This window comes from Aedes albopictus, chromosome 2 (assembly GCF_035046485.1).
Source record: "Aedes albopictus strain Foshan chromosome 2, AalbF5, whole genome shotgun sequence".
NCBI lineage: Eukaryota > Metazoa > Arthropoda > Insecta > Diptera > Culicidae > Aedes > Aedes albopictus.
Genome location: NC_085137.1, coordinates 192,603,522 through 192,619,966, shown reverse-complemented (window position 1 = coordinate 192,619,966; position 16,445 = coordinate 192,603,522).

Here is a 16,445-nt window from a genome sequence, read left to right as displayed (position 1 = left end):
CTTCAAGGATTTCTCCTGGAATTCCATCAGGGGTTAATCCATGATTCTTACAGAATTCTCTCCCGGGATTCCTTCAGGATATTAAAAAGGATTCCTTCTGAATTTTTTTCAAAGATTACTTCCAGATATCTCTAGCGATTCCTTCCGAGAATTCTTAGGGTTCTTTAATGAGTTCTTCCCTGGATTCCATCAGAGATTTGTCCCAGATTTTTCACATTTATTCCTTCATTGATTGTAACCCGGGATTTTTTCACGGCATCCTTCCCGAAATTTATCTAGGATTTTTTTCGAAGATCCTTCATGCGATTTATCCTTCATGCGATTTTCTTTATGGATAGATCCTTTCATAGATTCTTTCATAGAATCCTTCTGAGATTCTTCTAACGATTTCTCTTGGAATCTTTAAAAAAAAAATATATTATATTATATTATTTCTGAGATTCCTCTTGTGATGCTTTCCGCAATTCCTCCTGGAATCCCAGAAGACTCTTGAAGAAATCCTAATAGGAAGGAGAATTCCGGAAGAAATTTCTGCAGGAATATCGGAACAAATCACGGTTGAAATTCGTAGAAGGAGGAATCCCAGAAGCAACTGCTGGTCAACCTTGGAAAATCTCGGAAGGATCTCAAAAGGATTTCTAGGAGGTATCCATAAAGGAACTTCTGAGGGAATCCTCGAAGAAGCTTCTGGAGGAATTCAAGAAAGACTTGAAACTCCTTGAAAAATCACAGGAGAAACTTTTGAAGAATGCCTAGAAGGCACTGCTGGAGGAATTCTAAAAAAAAGGAACTTCTCAACAAATCCGAGATGAAACCTTTTAAGGATTCCCAGAATTGATTCCTGGAGGAATACCAGAAGAAACTGCTAGAGTCATTTCAACCTCAGGAGAAATCTTAGAAAGAAATCGCTGATCAATCTCTGAAGGCACTTCTGGAGGAATTATAGAAGGAACTCCTGAATGAATCTCAAAAAGCACTCTAGGAGGAACCTGAGAAGAAATTTCGGTAAGACAATCAGAAGGAATTTATGGAGAAATTCAGAAGGAACTTCTAAAGGAAACGATGGAGACGCATGGTCATACGATACGCATATGAGCACAAAACTTGAAATTTTCGTTATGCATTTTCTGTTATGTATAAGTAGTTAAACTTTCGTTAGAAAAATAGAAGAAATATAGTCGTTGTGAAAATCATAAAAACCGGTATTTTGACCATTTTTGCATGTTAAAGTTTACTAATTTTTTTTCGCGATATTTTTTTCTGAAGTCTAGAGCTAATAATCTTTTTATTTGAAAAACAAGATTGTATATAAGTCTGTTGTTTCAAAAGTTTAATTATTTATGGTAAAGATCATTTCTACCGAATTTGAGAAATATCGGAGCACTTTTATTTTCGAGTATATTCTTTTTTATTGAATGACTGTATACTAGGGTGTCCCAAAATAGAAAAAGTGCCAAAAAGTTAACTTGCTCACCCTTAGAATGATAGATTAGGGTCTTAGAAACAATAGTTCCATACATGAAAACTCAATCAAAAAATATTTTGAGGTTGCACGCATCGATTTTACGAAAAATGGACGATTTTTGGTGTTTTTACCAAAAAAATGCTAATATGAGTTGAAAAATAAAAGAAATAAAAGTCATCGATCAAAGTAAATCATAGTTCTGGGTCCCGCAAACAAAGTTTGGAGGGAGTTTAGGTTGACAAAGCTGATTTTATATATTTGGCAAAGGTTAAAATATCAAGAAATCGCGATTTTTTTCACCAAATTTTTCAAAAATGCTCAATTTATTAGGATTTTGAAATTTTTCCTGTGATTCGCAATTCCCTTATTTTATAGCAAATTTTGTGTAGATTATTTCGGCTGAAGACAGTTTTGAGCTATCTCTCTCATGAGCTGAGATATCGGTATGATAATGATTACACAATCAATGAAAAAATCGTGTTTTCTTACGTTAATCGATTTTGTTCACTAGTTTCCATGGCTACCATGCAATTAAAACAACACACGCAAAATGTTTGACATAATAGTACGTGCAAGCGTACATTTTTGAAGAATGTCAGGAATTATTGGGTTGCTTTGATCATTACTGATTCATACTGCATGAGAGCAACAATATGTAAAGGCTTTGAGAGTTAATCATTGTTTTATATCTATAAACATATGCTGAACATAACTTTTCACACCCGCTATGTGAACACGAGAAGAATTTATTTCTTAGATTTCATCTGTTGATCAGATAACAGTAGTAAGCTACCGATTCAAAACTTGTAATTTTCGTTGCAAGTTATGTTTTAACAAGTAAGCTGCGCAGCAGAAAGAATTTAGCATTGACATTTCTTAGGTTAACACCTCTTGTAACATATTAGACCAGCATATTTTTTTTTAATAATAGTAGAATCTAAACATCCGATCACTTATATTATTAAAATTTCGCAACGAGTCACTTCTTGAGCCTTTCATTGAATGAGTAAGCACAATCAAAGTAAAATTATCAAAGTAACCTAATTTTTTTTTCTGAAAATCTTCATTCATGAGTTCTCCATGACGAGCTTGAAACAACATATCAATAGCATAATATGATATCATATCAAAATATGCCATTCGCTTGTCATTTATCAAATTTGGAAGAATAACTACTGAATGTCTTAATTTGCTATCATAACAATTTTTGCAATTTTTGAGATATTGTTAAGAACAACATAAAGACAAAGTTTGAAATTTGATTATTCTAATGGTAACTTTTGATATTTTTGTGACAGGCAAATAACTAATTTTGATATTGTTCTGTTTTTAATAACTCAATAATGGTATACTTTCACAATCTTAATTTTTTTGTTCTTGGTTTGCCATTGTAATGTCAAAATTTGACATTCTTTAGTTATTTCATAGAACAATGTCAGTTATTATTTTTGCCCTTTTGTCACTTATTTCAAACAAACCAATGGCAAATTTTACCATTCAGTAATTCGTTTTGAATGGTAAAACTTGCAATTGTTTTGTTATTTTTTTCTGACCGGGTAGCCATAGAAACTAATGAACAAAAACAAATAACATAAGAAAATCCGATTTTTTCATTGATTGTGTTATCATTATTATGCCGATATCTCAACTCATGAAGGAGATAGCTCAAAACTGTCTTCGGCCGAAATAATCTACACAAAATTTGCTACAAAATAAGGGAATTGCGAATCACAGGAAAAATTTCAAAATCCTAATAAATTGAGCATTTTTGAAAAATTTGGTGAAAAAAATCGCGATTTCTTGATATTTTAACCTTTGCCAAATATATAAAATCAGCTTTGTCGACCTAAACTCCCTCCAAACTTTGTTAACGGGACCCAGAACTATGATTTACTTTGATTGATGATTTTTATTTCTTTTATTTTTCAACTCATATTAGCATTTTTTTGGGAAAAACACCAAAAATTGTCCATTTTTCATAAAATCGATGCGTGCAACCTCTAAATACTTTTTGATTGAGTTTTCATGTATGGAACTATTGTTTCTAAGACCCTAATCTATCATTCTAAGGGTGAGCAAGTTAACTTTTTGACACTTTTTCTATTTTGGGACACCCTATGTATACGGATCAGAATGTAACGGTATTTTAAAAATAGTGCTAAAATAGAACTTGAGAAAATTATTAGATGTTGACTATTGAGTACAAATATATTCAAAATTTTTGTTTGTGGGCGTAAGAAATACTGAAAAACTGCATAGTGTTTTTTTTTCGATCGGAAAAATAAAACACTGTGTATGAAAGAAGAAAAATATATATGAAACGAGCTCACCAATCTTATTTGTCATGGTTTGAACCAGATTCCGGGCTTGATATTCCTCCTCGAAATCAAAAGAGTTTTGCAATATGCTCAGGAGCAGTGTTTTGCTTCTGCCTCGTCGCGAGGGAGGGATCGAACCTCAAACAGAGAGGCAATAAAAACTGAGCGAGGAAGAGGGGAACGAAAAAAGAGCCGATGATTATTTCGGGTTTTTGAGTGCGATTTGGCCTCGAGTGTCTTTCTTTGTATGGGAGTGGAACTCGCGAGAGCTTTTTGAGTGTGAGTGGACGTGAGAAACACAACAAGCAATTATGAGTGTTGGACGTACTCCTCCCTGCGCGACAAGCTCGCGCTCGGTCCTGTTGAGGATTTGCGTTGTGATTTCTGAGTTTTATTTTCACTCCTCAGAAAATCGCCGAAATCGCTTCCTCATTTTCTCGCGAGGGAGTTTCTGTCAAGCCTGCCAGATTCTAGAAAATGTACACAACTTTTACAAGAAGATGTTTTAATCATCCAAGCTCACGTCTCAGGCAACATTTCTATGACCAATTGGTCTTGCAGAGGTTTCGAGAACCATCATAAAACCTCATACCTTTAATATTGGTTAATCTCTTTGAGTTTTTTTGGTTAACTAATGTTACTTGGTGTCAAGATGTCCTTCAGAAACGTGCTCTTCAACAATTTTCAGAAATTGATGCACGAATTTCTCCAGTATTTTTGTACAGAACTTAATATGGTAATCCAAATGTTGCCTTCTCACTTAGTTTTTTTTTTTCATATAAATAACATCAGAAGTGTCTTTACCAATCTCACAGTCTTCTGTTTTCTTAAGACATGTGTTCACAAAACGCTCTTCTAGTTTCTTCAGGAAGTTTTTTTTTTGTTGATTTTGCAGAATTCATGGTGAACTCTTTCACGAAGTTTGCTGTAGCTTTTAGGAATGATTCAGAAAAAAAAACAGAAGAAATTCCAGATAATTGAAAATGATGAAAATTCTAAAACAAAATTCTTAAATTATAATGGTTTCACTCAGAAGTTTTTCACTAACAGGTATGTTGTAAATTCCTCAAGAGTTGCTTGCGATAACTATAACGTGAACCAGGTGTCCGTAGCCGTATATTAACCTCATTCCACTCATATTTAATTCTCTTTGCTGAAGCGAGTCGAGGAAGATGCAGTGATCTGGTTGTCTTGAGAAAAATACGCGATGCGATGCGCCATTCTCTTGGCAAGTTTTACGACTCACGACCAAGGCGCAAAATTTTCGAGCAGACGCGCTGAAGTTCACCGTGCGGCAATATTCATTCACTTGCCTGCAGCATATTCATATTCAGTTGCTCGATACTCGTTTATCAACTGAATGAATGTCAATGAATATTTGTAAACATCTTTCAAAGTGTTAAATTGCTGATAAAATATTAACGTTTCGATTACATTGAACGGTGCTTTACACACATCTTTTCCCATTTGAATGTTGTGGAGTGTTTTTGGAGGGAAGCGTAACCATAAACGTAGGTAATTATGAAGATGTTTCTCGATCGGCTTCATATTTAATGACTACGAATTGACTGACTGCGTGAAGAGGGAGATCGAAAATGAATTTGTTTGTTTTGAATATTCAGTGCAGAATCATTCAAATTCGTGCTGTTTTCAGTCAATGACTATGCACATTTTGCACCCTGCTCACGACTACGTTTAACTGTGCTAGTGTTCAACTTTGTGAAATTTGTTTTTTTTTCTATATCATTGTTACTTTTGGCACCATAGTTTAATAGTTTAAGTGAATCATTGTATTTAAACGCAGTACTCATAATAATTTGTACCTAATCACAAACCTTTTAATTTATTCTATTTCTATTACTATCTACCATCAATTTCTATTATCTACTGTCGCTTTTATCTATAACCATAATCGATTTCACTATTCTCTTCCTGACTGGCTGCTGCTAACATCTTTCCATTTTACCTAAAACTAACAACACAATCCTCACCGACCGGACGCGGCACCGCCAACAGTTAACTCTCCCGCCGAAAGTCTCGTTCGCTATCGGTTGCTCTCGGAACCGGAAATCGTTAATCTGCTCGCTTCCAATGGAGCCGCCGCCATCGGTGACCGCGACGGAGCTGGCAGTCCATCGTCTTCACCTCCCTCGGCAGCACTGTCTTCGTCGCACTCCGATCCCCATTCGGACCATCAGCCGAACAATAATGGCAGTTCAACAGGATCGCCTTCGCCTGTTACCGCTGCTGCCCCTGTCGGCAGTGCTACCAATCGCCACTCTTCGCCCAGTGCTGCCAACAGTTTAGTCCAACTAGTGTAACAAATAAACGCTTCGCGCTTGATGCCTGTTCTTCTTCACTTACTCCGTACCAAAAAAACAAAATGGCACCGAAATGACCATGCGATTGCTACGAACCACAGCTCTGTTGTTTTGCAAAATCGCCGTTACAAATCTGCTAAAGGAAATCCGTTCAGTGAAGCCAAACGACAAACCGTTGCATTGAATAAGTAGCGATCTAACAAACTGTAGTTATGAACGCATTCGATTGAATTCACTCACACTCACGCAAACAAAACACATTAACAAAACAAACTAATTCACTGCATCCGGTACCATTTATATAGGACATTTATTAGAACTGCTATATATATTATATACTTGATCGGAACGGAAACAAATGTAATTTATATACATAGATATATCTACCGACGAGCGGTTGTAGTCTGGAAGTGATTCTAATCAAATTTTTAACAAAAAAAAACAACAATAACACAAATAGAATGACAAACTAACAACCAGCACATTAGCTGTCGGTCCGAGTCCGAGGGGAGAAGGAATCTTTTTTGTATAACCTCTTACTAGCAAAACAAAACAATTAACACCGCAGCAAAACAACCAATAACAAATGAAAGTGTATCGCAATCTGTGACAGAAACAAAAAAAAAAACAAAATAGAAATGACGAAATACAGCAAAACAAATGAAACTGTAATCCAGTAGTGAAGTTGTACGTTTCGAGCTGTGCGCGGTTAGAGAGTTGAGCAAGTGTACCAATAAACCAATGTGAACTTCTTCACGGAAAGAAACAAAGTAAAACAAAAGTTAAACACGTGTTGTCATTTCGCTTCAGTTTGTTTGAGATTTTTTTGTTTGGGTTTTTCATGATACATTGTGACGCCCTGTATAAGCTGGTAAAACTACGTTAGGCTGAATGGGCCACTCTTAATCTTTTTCTGGCCTTACTCGGAATCTTTTTCACTAGACTTCATTTTATGGCCCATGCATCGGTTCCAGTTTACCTGGATATTGAACAGCGTGACGTGACCATCATCTTTTTTATCCTTCTAAGCCAAGAAAGGAAAATCTGCTTGACAGACACATAAACAGGAAGGTCCAGGTAGTGCAGGGAAAGCAAGGACTACTCTCTCCTCGACCCACTTAACACATTCCCATGGTCGCCAAACCCTACGTCTCTCCAGAACCACCAAGAAGGCATTACTTCAGAGAGGGTTAGTGCACATCGCACCCTCAAGGTTAGTTGGGTAGCCTGCAGCAACGAACATCGATGACTCGCTTTTGAGAGTCCACCGAGATAGCATGCTGGCGCTAAGCCAGTTTCCCGAGTGATACTTACCACTCCCTTTGCCTCGGAAGACGCGCAGGGTCAACCACCCCGCTCCGCCCAACTGTTATGCAAGCATCATGAACTGATGCCTACGTGCAACACGATCTGACCTGCTGAACGCAATGGTATCACTACCCTTCAGGCTCTATCAGCTGCACCAGAAGGTTGCTGACAGTTGAGTCTCCACCAGCCCCAGCGCTTACCAGGAACCCCTTTCTAACCGCGGACTTGGATCCACCCCATTAGACCGACGCCACGACAGCAACGCTACCAGGATGTTCTCTCCGCGGCCACTCAATCGCTGTAAGGGTCGATTTCGACCGTGAGGCACCGGTATGACCTACGAAGCCGACTCCAAACCCTTGGATCACCTCTTATATAGCATCTACACTAGCCATTCTACGAGTCCTTGCGCCACCTTCTCTGTAGCTCCAAGATTATTTTGATGATAGCCGTTGAAACGGCATTCCAGCCAAACTCATCCCTTTATCCTCTGAACAAAATTGTCCGGACTTGTGCCCTCCCCGCATGTGGCAAGCATGCGGTCGCGCATTGTGCGAAAATGCGGGCACACGAACAAACCGTGTTCCGCCGTTTCCTCTAAAACAACACAAACAGGGCATTCGGGAGAACCCGCTGTACCCGAAAGGGTGTAGATACTGTCGAAAGCAACCATGTCCTGAAAGGACCTCTGTCAGGTGGAATTTTACTTCCCCATGGCGCCTCATAATCCAACTATCTATCTTCGGTATCAACCTATGGGTCCACCTTCCTTTGGTGGAACTGTCCCACGCGCGCTGCAATTTGACCATGGTGGCCATCCTGGTAGTCCTGCGTGTATGCCTCTTGTGCCGCGTCGTGTGACACGGTACGGTACGGGCTCAAGTACATCAGTCTGAAAGTACTTCCCAGTTTCCGTCGGTAGCATTCAGTACTTAGCGCAGTGCCCCACGACGAGCCGCCATACCTTGGTATGGACGTAGCGACACTAGCTAGAAGCTTGCGCTTACTGGCGTACACCACAGAGCTATTGGACATCATTCGGGACAGTGCCGCAATAGCTGTGGAGGCTCCTTATCGTCGATCATCACGCCCAAGTGTTTGATGGAGCGCTTCAACGTGATAGTGCAATCGCCTACACTGATCACCACTTGCTGCTTCGACTTTCGATTGTTCACAACCACTACCTCAGTGTTGTGGTAAGCCAACTCCGGTTTCCAGGATCTCATCCACACCTCCACTACCTTGATCGAGTGAACAGTAGTCATCTCCACTTCTTTGATCAATTCACCGTAGACTTCGAGCGTAATGTCGTCAGCGAAGACGATGATCTTCACCCCCACCGGGAACTCTAACCTCAACACATCATCGTTCATGACATGCCATAACACCGGATCCAGGATGAATCCTTGCGGGACTCCTGAGGTTATGTGAATGCACTTCCAACCCACCTCCGTGTCGCAAACTAGTACACGATTCTGAAAGTAGCTTTCGAGAATCTTGTCCCGGTACCCCGGTATCCCCAGACGCAACAGCGCATCGGCAATAGCAGACCAGCTGACGCTAGTGAACGCATTCCTTACATCCAGAGTCACTACCGCACAGTAGCGAATTCCCCTCCTCTTAGGCTCGAGTGCTTTCTTGGCGGTTTTTGTAACCGACAAGACAGCGTCTACGGTGGACCTCCCCTTCCGGAAGCCGTACTGGTTGCTCGAAAGACCATTTTCGCCCTCGGTGAACCTCAACATTCTATTGAGGATGATCTTTTCGAGCACCTTCCCCGCCGTGTCAATCAAGCATATTGGTCTATATGCCGACGGGTCTCCGGGTGGTTTCCCCGCCTTTGGCAATAGTACCAGGCTCTGCCTCTTCCAAGCTTCTGGGAAAACTGCCTCGTCCAGGCATTTCTGCATAGCAGACCTGAACATCTCGGGATGCTCTGCAATAGCTACTAACCTGGCCTTAAAGGTTCGGAACTCCGTCCGGACCTGGGGCCTTACCTACGCTAAGGGACTATGCACTCTGACAGAGACCTTCAAAGCAGGCCTTTTTGCTTGCTCTTATCTCGGTCTTCAGCGCGGCTTTTGCAGCGGTGAACACCACCCGCCGTTCGTTTCGCTCTTCCTCTGATCGTGCTCGCTGCATCCGCCGCCTAGCCCGTAGGCAGGCGCGGCGCAGGTCCGCAATCGCCTGAGTCCACCAGTGATCGGTGGTCTCTCATTTCTAGGCTGGACTCGCTTAGGCGTGGTCGCATCGCTCGCACGCGAGAGCACCGCTACCAGCTCGTCGCCGTCTAAACCAAGTAGGTGTCGCTCACGGCGGAGCGCCTCCCTAAATTCCCCTTCGTCGAAGTATGATGTCTTCCACCTTCAAGGGCTTGGCCTTGACCTAGCCGCCTCTCCTTTTACACGCTGCCTGCTGTTATTGTAGTCGATACTGTAGCGAAACGCCAGGTGATCGCTGTAAGTGTAGCCATCGTTTACTCTCCAGTTCGAACTACTTGTTAGGCCAGGACTACAAAAAGAAACGTCAATTATCGACTCTGCACCGACTAAAGGTATTCTTGGTAGCAACATTAGCCAGGTCGACATCTAGTATGGCCAGTGTTTCTAGCAGAATCTGACCCCGCTAGTTCGTGAAACGGCTTCCCCACTCCACGGCCCAGGCATTACAGTCACCCGCTATTACCACCGGCCTTCGCCCTGTCAGCACGGTCGTCATACAGTCCAGCATCTGCGTGAACTGCTCGATTGGCCACCGCGGAGGCGTATAACAGCTACAGAAGAAGACCCCGTTCACTTTGGCGACCACGAAGCCCTTATAGGTGGTAGACACCAACTCCTGGACGGGGTATTTACCCGTCGTCCATATCGCCGCCATTTTTCTCGACCCATACCCGTTGCCGCCGGTTACTCGGTATGGGTCCGCCATGGTGGCGATATCCGTCCCCCACTAAGAAACCCAAGCAACACGACTTGTTTCTAAACCAGTAACAGCAACTTTAGTGCAATTTATTCACTGTCCGTATCACGGACAACAGAACACAATTGCTTCTTATCTGAAACCCAAAAAGCGCGGATTCTGAATTCTTATGCAACATAAACGAGGGGAATGATAGAAAAAAAGAAAAAAAAAAACGTCCAGACTCGAACCATGGGCACCAGGAGTATTATCTACTCACCTTACATCCCGCATAGATTTTTACAATTCATGTTATCGTACATATCATACGCATTCAATTCACTGAATAATAATGATAAAGATAATCATAGCTCTACGATTGAATAATGCTGGTTTTAAAATTTCAACTATTCAATACTTTTCCGGTATCATAGCACAAAAGATTACACAGCGCAACATTTTTTTGTCTCAAGAGCAAACTTATGTGTCTCCGAAGGATTTTGGGCCGCTGAATCCGAATCCGGGCTCAGATTTGCTCCAACACGTCACAATTTTGAGCTATACCTCAATTTATAGGGCAAATTATGCGAGTTTGGGCTTTTTGGACTGCAAGCCATTAAGCTTGGAAATATTATTTTTAAGCAATCAAAAGGTTAATTGGTCAATTAACATCTAAATTAACGACTCATGCAAAATATTTCGTTTTACCTAATTATATTTGAAAGATTTAAGCATTTTATGTTAATATGAAAACTTGCATGCAACTTTTGGAGGGTAACTTGTATAGGAAATATCGCACCTAACAAAAATCGCTTAAAACTATCAAATTCGATTTGGTAAAACGAAATATTTTGCATGAGTCGTTGATTTAGATGTTGATTGACCAATTAATTTTTTGGTTGCTTAAAAAAAATATTTCCTTGCTTAATGGCTTGCAGTCAAAAAAGCCCAAAATCGCATAATTTGCCCTATAAATTGAGGTATAGCTCAAAATTGTGACGTGTTAGAGCAATTCTGAGCCCGGATTCGGATTCAGCGGCCCAAAATCCTTCGGAGACACATAAGTTTGCTCTTGAGACAAACAAAAAGTTAATTTTTGTTACGCTGTGTTATGATACGTCTAATGATAAATATATGATTGTTAATAATTTTTTTTTTCTTCATAAACGAGAAAATATAGCACTTTACACTGATAGAGTGAAAATTCCTCAAGACTGCCCTAAGCGAGAGTCGGGAAGCATTTGCTTTGGTGTCCCACATATAAGAAAGCTCAATATAATTCCTTTTAGAGGTCAAAATTGAGAAATTTTCTATGAGGCATCAGCATTTGTTACCGGGACGCAGGACGGGACGAGAAGTCACGTATTATCCTTGCCGCCGAATTGTGCAGAATGGGAAACTCCATCAGGATCTCCATGCACCATGCCGTAGGAGGAATCTTATTACAATAAACTTTCTAGGGCACTACACATCGGCGGCACAATAGGTGATCACTACATAGTTGCAATGTTCGCAGTCGGCGTACTCATTGGTTAACAACTGAACTATCTTACCTGCATATCTTGATATCGGATATTCCAGCTACTTTCACATGATTGGCTTTGAATAACCCGCGAGCACCATGTGGATACAGTCCACAAGCAACGCGCGAAGGAAAATGGAAATTCCAGCACCAGTCACCATCAGTTCGAATCGCGATCGCGGCCCTCAAAGTTAAAAAAAAAATCTTTCAGCACAGAAACAAACACAACCTGACGTTACGAACCTCGACCTCGCTTTGACAGCAGTGGAAACTGCACAACATTTTTTTCAAAGTCGATTAAGTAGAGTTTTGAAATATTTCATATTTGTTTTTATTATTCGGTGAATCGTCAAATAAATGATAAAGTGATTGTAACACGAATAATTTCGCAAATTTTTTGTTCGTAAAAAAAACCATTTTTGAATGGTAACTATACTTAACAACCCATTCGGTCTATCATTCAAATTCCGAATATGATAACTCGAATCATTGATATGATTCACGTTTATAATATTGTATGATTCATTTTATGTTATTCCGTATAATCGAAAAACGATACGCTTAATCACAACTTTATGATACCGTTTTATTCGGGATACTACACCAAGAGCTCTGTGAGAGAATCGCTGCTCAACGCATCATAAAAGCTACTGAAGTTGCTTGTTACTTTATTGCACCTTCTTTGTCACAAGTTAGAGAACTGTAAAAATGAAAAGACGCTCAAGTTTTATGCAACGCTCTGGGAACCTAATCTGAACAAACAAACCGTACACGGTAAAAATTCTGCACGCTAGATGTAAGGGAAAAATCCCTTAGTTATTCAATGTCGTAATCAACATGATCAGAAGTGCTTTTCCTTTGAGATCACAATGCTGTCAGTGTTGATTTGAGGACCAAAACAAACCCACCAGAGAAATCAACAGAAAATCCCTTCGATTTGCACTACTGTAAAAAGCAATACGATCCAAAGTGAAAAGTTGTTGATTTGGTAATGACTGTTTTGGGCATGAAAGTAAATATAGATGACAGGCGGTAGATAGTGCTTCGCTTCGATTTGCATCTCTCTAACAGATGTGAAGCAGTGTAGTGGTGACTCTAAAGGTCCTGGTATCGAATCTAGGTGCGGCTAAACACATTTTTTTTAATTTTAGTTTTGAAATCAAAACATTGTCAACAACGAATTGATGTGAAGATACATTAAAATTGAAGAGGCATTGGATGTTCTTTGTCAAATGATATGTAATTGATAACAAACTGATTGAACAGTAGTGCCAATCAGTTTATATCACAGTGCAGATTTTTTACCGTGTAGTTAGATATTTCATGCATGTTACATAGCACTTTTAATGTGAGCTAACTGTATTATCACTTGCGAGGAATATGTAAGCTCCGCCTCCACGAATCGATGTCAAACACGTGGTAATTTGTGATTGCTATGAAACAAAGCCGCAACTTTACGAATTTCGAACTTTCAATGCAACTCAATGGAAGTTTCATGTGCTTCTAGTGCAACTCATATAGACCAAAGCATAGAAAGCCACATTTTAGATGATGTTGCAGGTGCTGATTGGGAACGGCCTGACAAAGCCGTTGCTGAGCTGCGATACAGTGGTTCAGGCTCAGCTGCGTTACCTGCACTGTGATTTGGTCGGGGTTCTGCTAAACCAAACCAAAGACCATTTTTTGAAAAATTGAGTTTTCTTAACCATTGGGTGAAGAAAATGATGATCTTCTTTCCATGTAAAAATCCAGTAAATCTGACAGCTCTTCGCGGAGTAAATTCAAAATTTCCGCTCGGCAGAACATACAAAATATTATTTTGCATCCAACCAGAGTGAACTGTAAATTATTCGATAGAATCAGCGAAATATTGTATTTTTGGTCCTGGTGATGAACATTTGAAGTTCTCCTCATCGCCGTCAGATTTCAAACTTCTAACCGACTCATAGTAACAATATGTGAGAAAAATGAACACGTAATTAGAAGTGTGGGTGTTGGAGGATCCAATTATGTTTCAATGGCGCTGATCGCCATTTTTCCAAATCATATTCAGCCAGACCGAACCAAGTCCACAGCATTTTAGGAGCAATTTTTTCTCAAGAATACAAAAACCAACTGGTTTTTAATACAAGCGTTATGTCGATACACCTCATACTGGTAATTTAACACAGGAGCCGTCATTGTACAACAAGCCTTATTAGAAAAATAAAGCTTGAAAAAAAATCAAACACTTGGTTCACTTTGGCTGATGGAAAAATGGCGTTTTCACGAAAACCATCCTTGAGAAGAATGTTTAGAACTTGATTCAGACTTAACGACAGACCTTCAGCAAGGTAATATGACCTAGAGGTAACGCGCTTGGTTATCACTCAGCTGATCCAAGTTCGAATCTTTTCATATTTTTGAAAACTTTTTTTGTACTTAGTGCACATTGGCAGAACATTTTCATGGTTTTCTTCGACCAGCATAAATTTGAAGTACACAAATTGCTCCACATTTACATCTCAGGACCTCAGGGCATGCAAGGACATCATTTGACATAATCACTCTTGCTCTGTGCCTCCACATGCACCGCTTATGAAAAAATGCATGGGTGGGAAAGGCTGAGCTGGGATGGCTTCCGCCGTTCATATTTCAAACTATTTTGAGACCTTCGTGCTACCATACTATACGCGTTCTCTTTGATTCATGTAAAGGATTGTGAGTGATATCGATTCCAACTTGATAGACGATGAAAAATCAAGATTATTTTCACAATCCAACTGGTTTTATCTGAAACAAAAAAAAACACATTCAGCCAAACTGAACTATAAACCACTTTCAAATGTTTTTGATCAGCCAGAGTGAACTGAGTGCAAAGTACCAAGAAATAAATGTAATTATATCAATGATTTCAAATAATTTACATGTATTCTTCATTTCTGATGGTTAAAGAAGGCTTGTAAGTCACCTGTGTGCGGGAAAGTTTCAAATAATATCCTTTGTTGTTTATTTGAGAGTGGTTGAACTTTAAGCTTAATTATCTCGGAATTATCTTTTTGGCGCTTAGTTCGGTTTAGCAGAACCCCGTCCATTTGTTCACTACGGCTTTCTGGAAGGCCGGGCTCCTTGGTCCACCCGTTGCACAATGGGAAAAAATAGGTATAAAACGCGAATAAATTCAATATCTCTGCTCGGAGTGGACGGATTTGAATGAATTTTTGACACAAACTGAAGAAATCTCTATAGTTTCAGAAAAGGAGGGTGTCATTCGCCGCACGATGCTGGAAATCAGAGTATCGGGCCCGTTTTACCCCATTCTCTCTCATTTTCATCTTTTTAGAAAAATTCTGAAGTGCAAAATAAACAATTTATTTAACTCGTGTTTGTGTAAAAACTTCCGTAGTATCGAATGGAGCTGCTTTGGCTCACCGCACAGCCCTAAAAATTGGAATTGCTTCAAATTACCCCGATATCCCCTATTTCTTTGAAATTTCACATGCATCTTCGCTCGGATTGGAACGCAATCGATTAGAGCAGGACAAACCCTATATCAAATTGCCGATACTATGGAAGTTTTTTACATAAATACGAGTTAAATAAGTCATTTATTTTGCACGCCAATCGGATATAAATGATGGTTTTCTCAAAAAAGTGTGTGTGAGGGAGTGGGGTCAAACGAGCTCAATACACTGATTTCCAGCATCATGCGGCGAATGACACCCCCCTTATCTGAAACTACAGAGATTTTTACAGTTCGTATCAAAAATTCATTCAAATCCGTCCACTCCGAGCAGAGATATTGAATTTATTCGCGTTTTAAACCTATTTTTTCCCACTGTGCGTTGGGTGTCAGTTGTTGACGGATTTCCAGCAACAAATCAAACACGTGTGTGGACTCGTGTAGCCTTGTGCCTTATGGCCTTCGGTGCCGTATCTCCTACACAGTTTGCTGCTCCTGTCAGGGCCTTAGCAGTTTCATGACTTGTGCCCTGATTCCAGACACCTAAAGCAAACCTCAGTTAGTTGGCATACTGACCAGACCACCTTTAGCTTCCCGACTTTAACGGACTAATTTACGTCCGCCACAGGTAGCTAAACCAAGGCTATCTGTGACCCTGCCGGCCCCTTCCGTAGCCTAACGGCTGCGTTGCACAGTGGTCCAGATTTGAAAATACCTGGCATAAATTGCCAAATCATAGTCTGTTTAGTTTTAGCCTAAACGAATGTATTGGAAAATGATTTATCGCTGAATTTCATTTTAATGACATTTTCATTATTTGTTGATTTCTGCGAACAAAATGGGATGTTTTCCATACAATTTTACTATACACATATCATCATGGCGCTATTGTTTTGGCAGCTCTTGGCAGTTGCATTTTTTCTTAACCGATTCTGCATACATAAACGAGCATTCGAACAGAATATCCCCGCGGGGAGTAGCGGGTAGCGATTTGTAAGACATTTTGAAGTCGAAGTGTAAGAATTTCTTGTACTAATGACATGCTTTGACAATTTTGAAGCCAAAAGTGTTGTTTTGATCTCTTGCTCCATTGCAGATGTCTAATACACACAAGAACATACAAATAAACTTTTGAAAACAATTGAATTGCCTCTATTTACATAATTTTGTA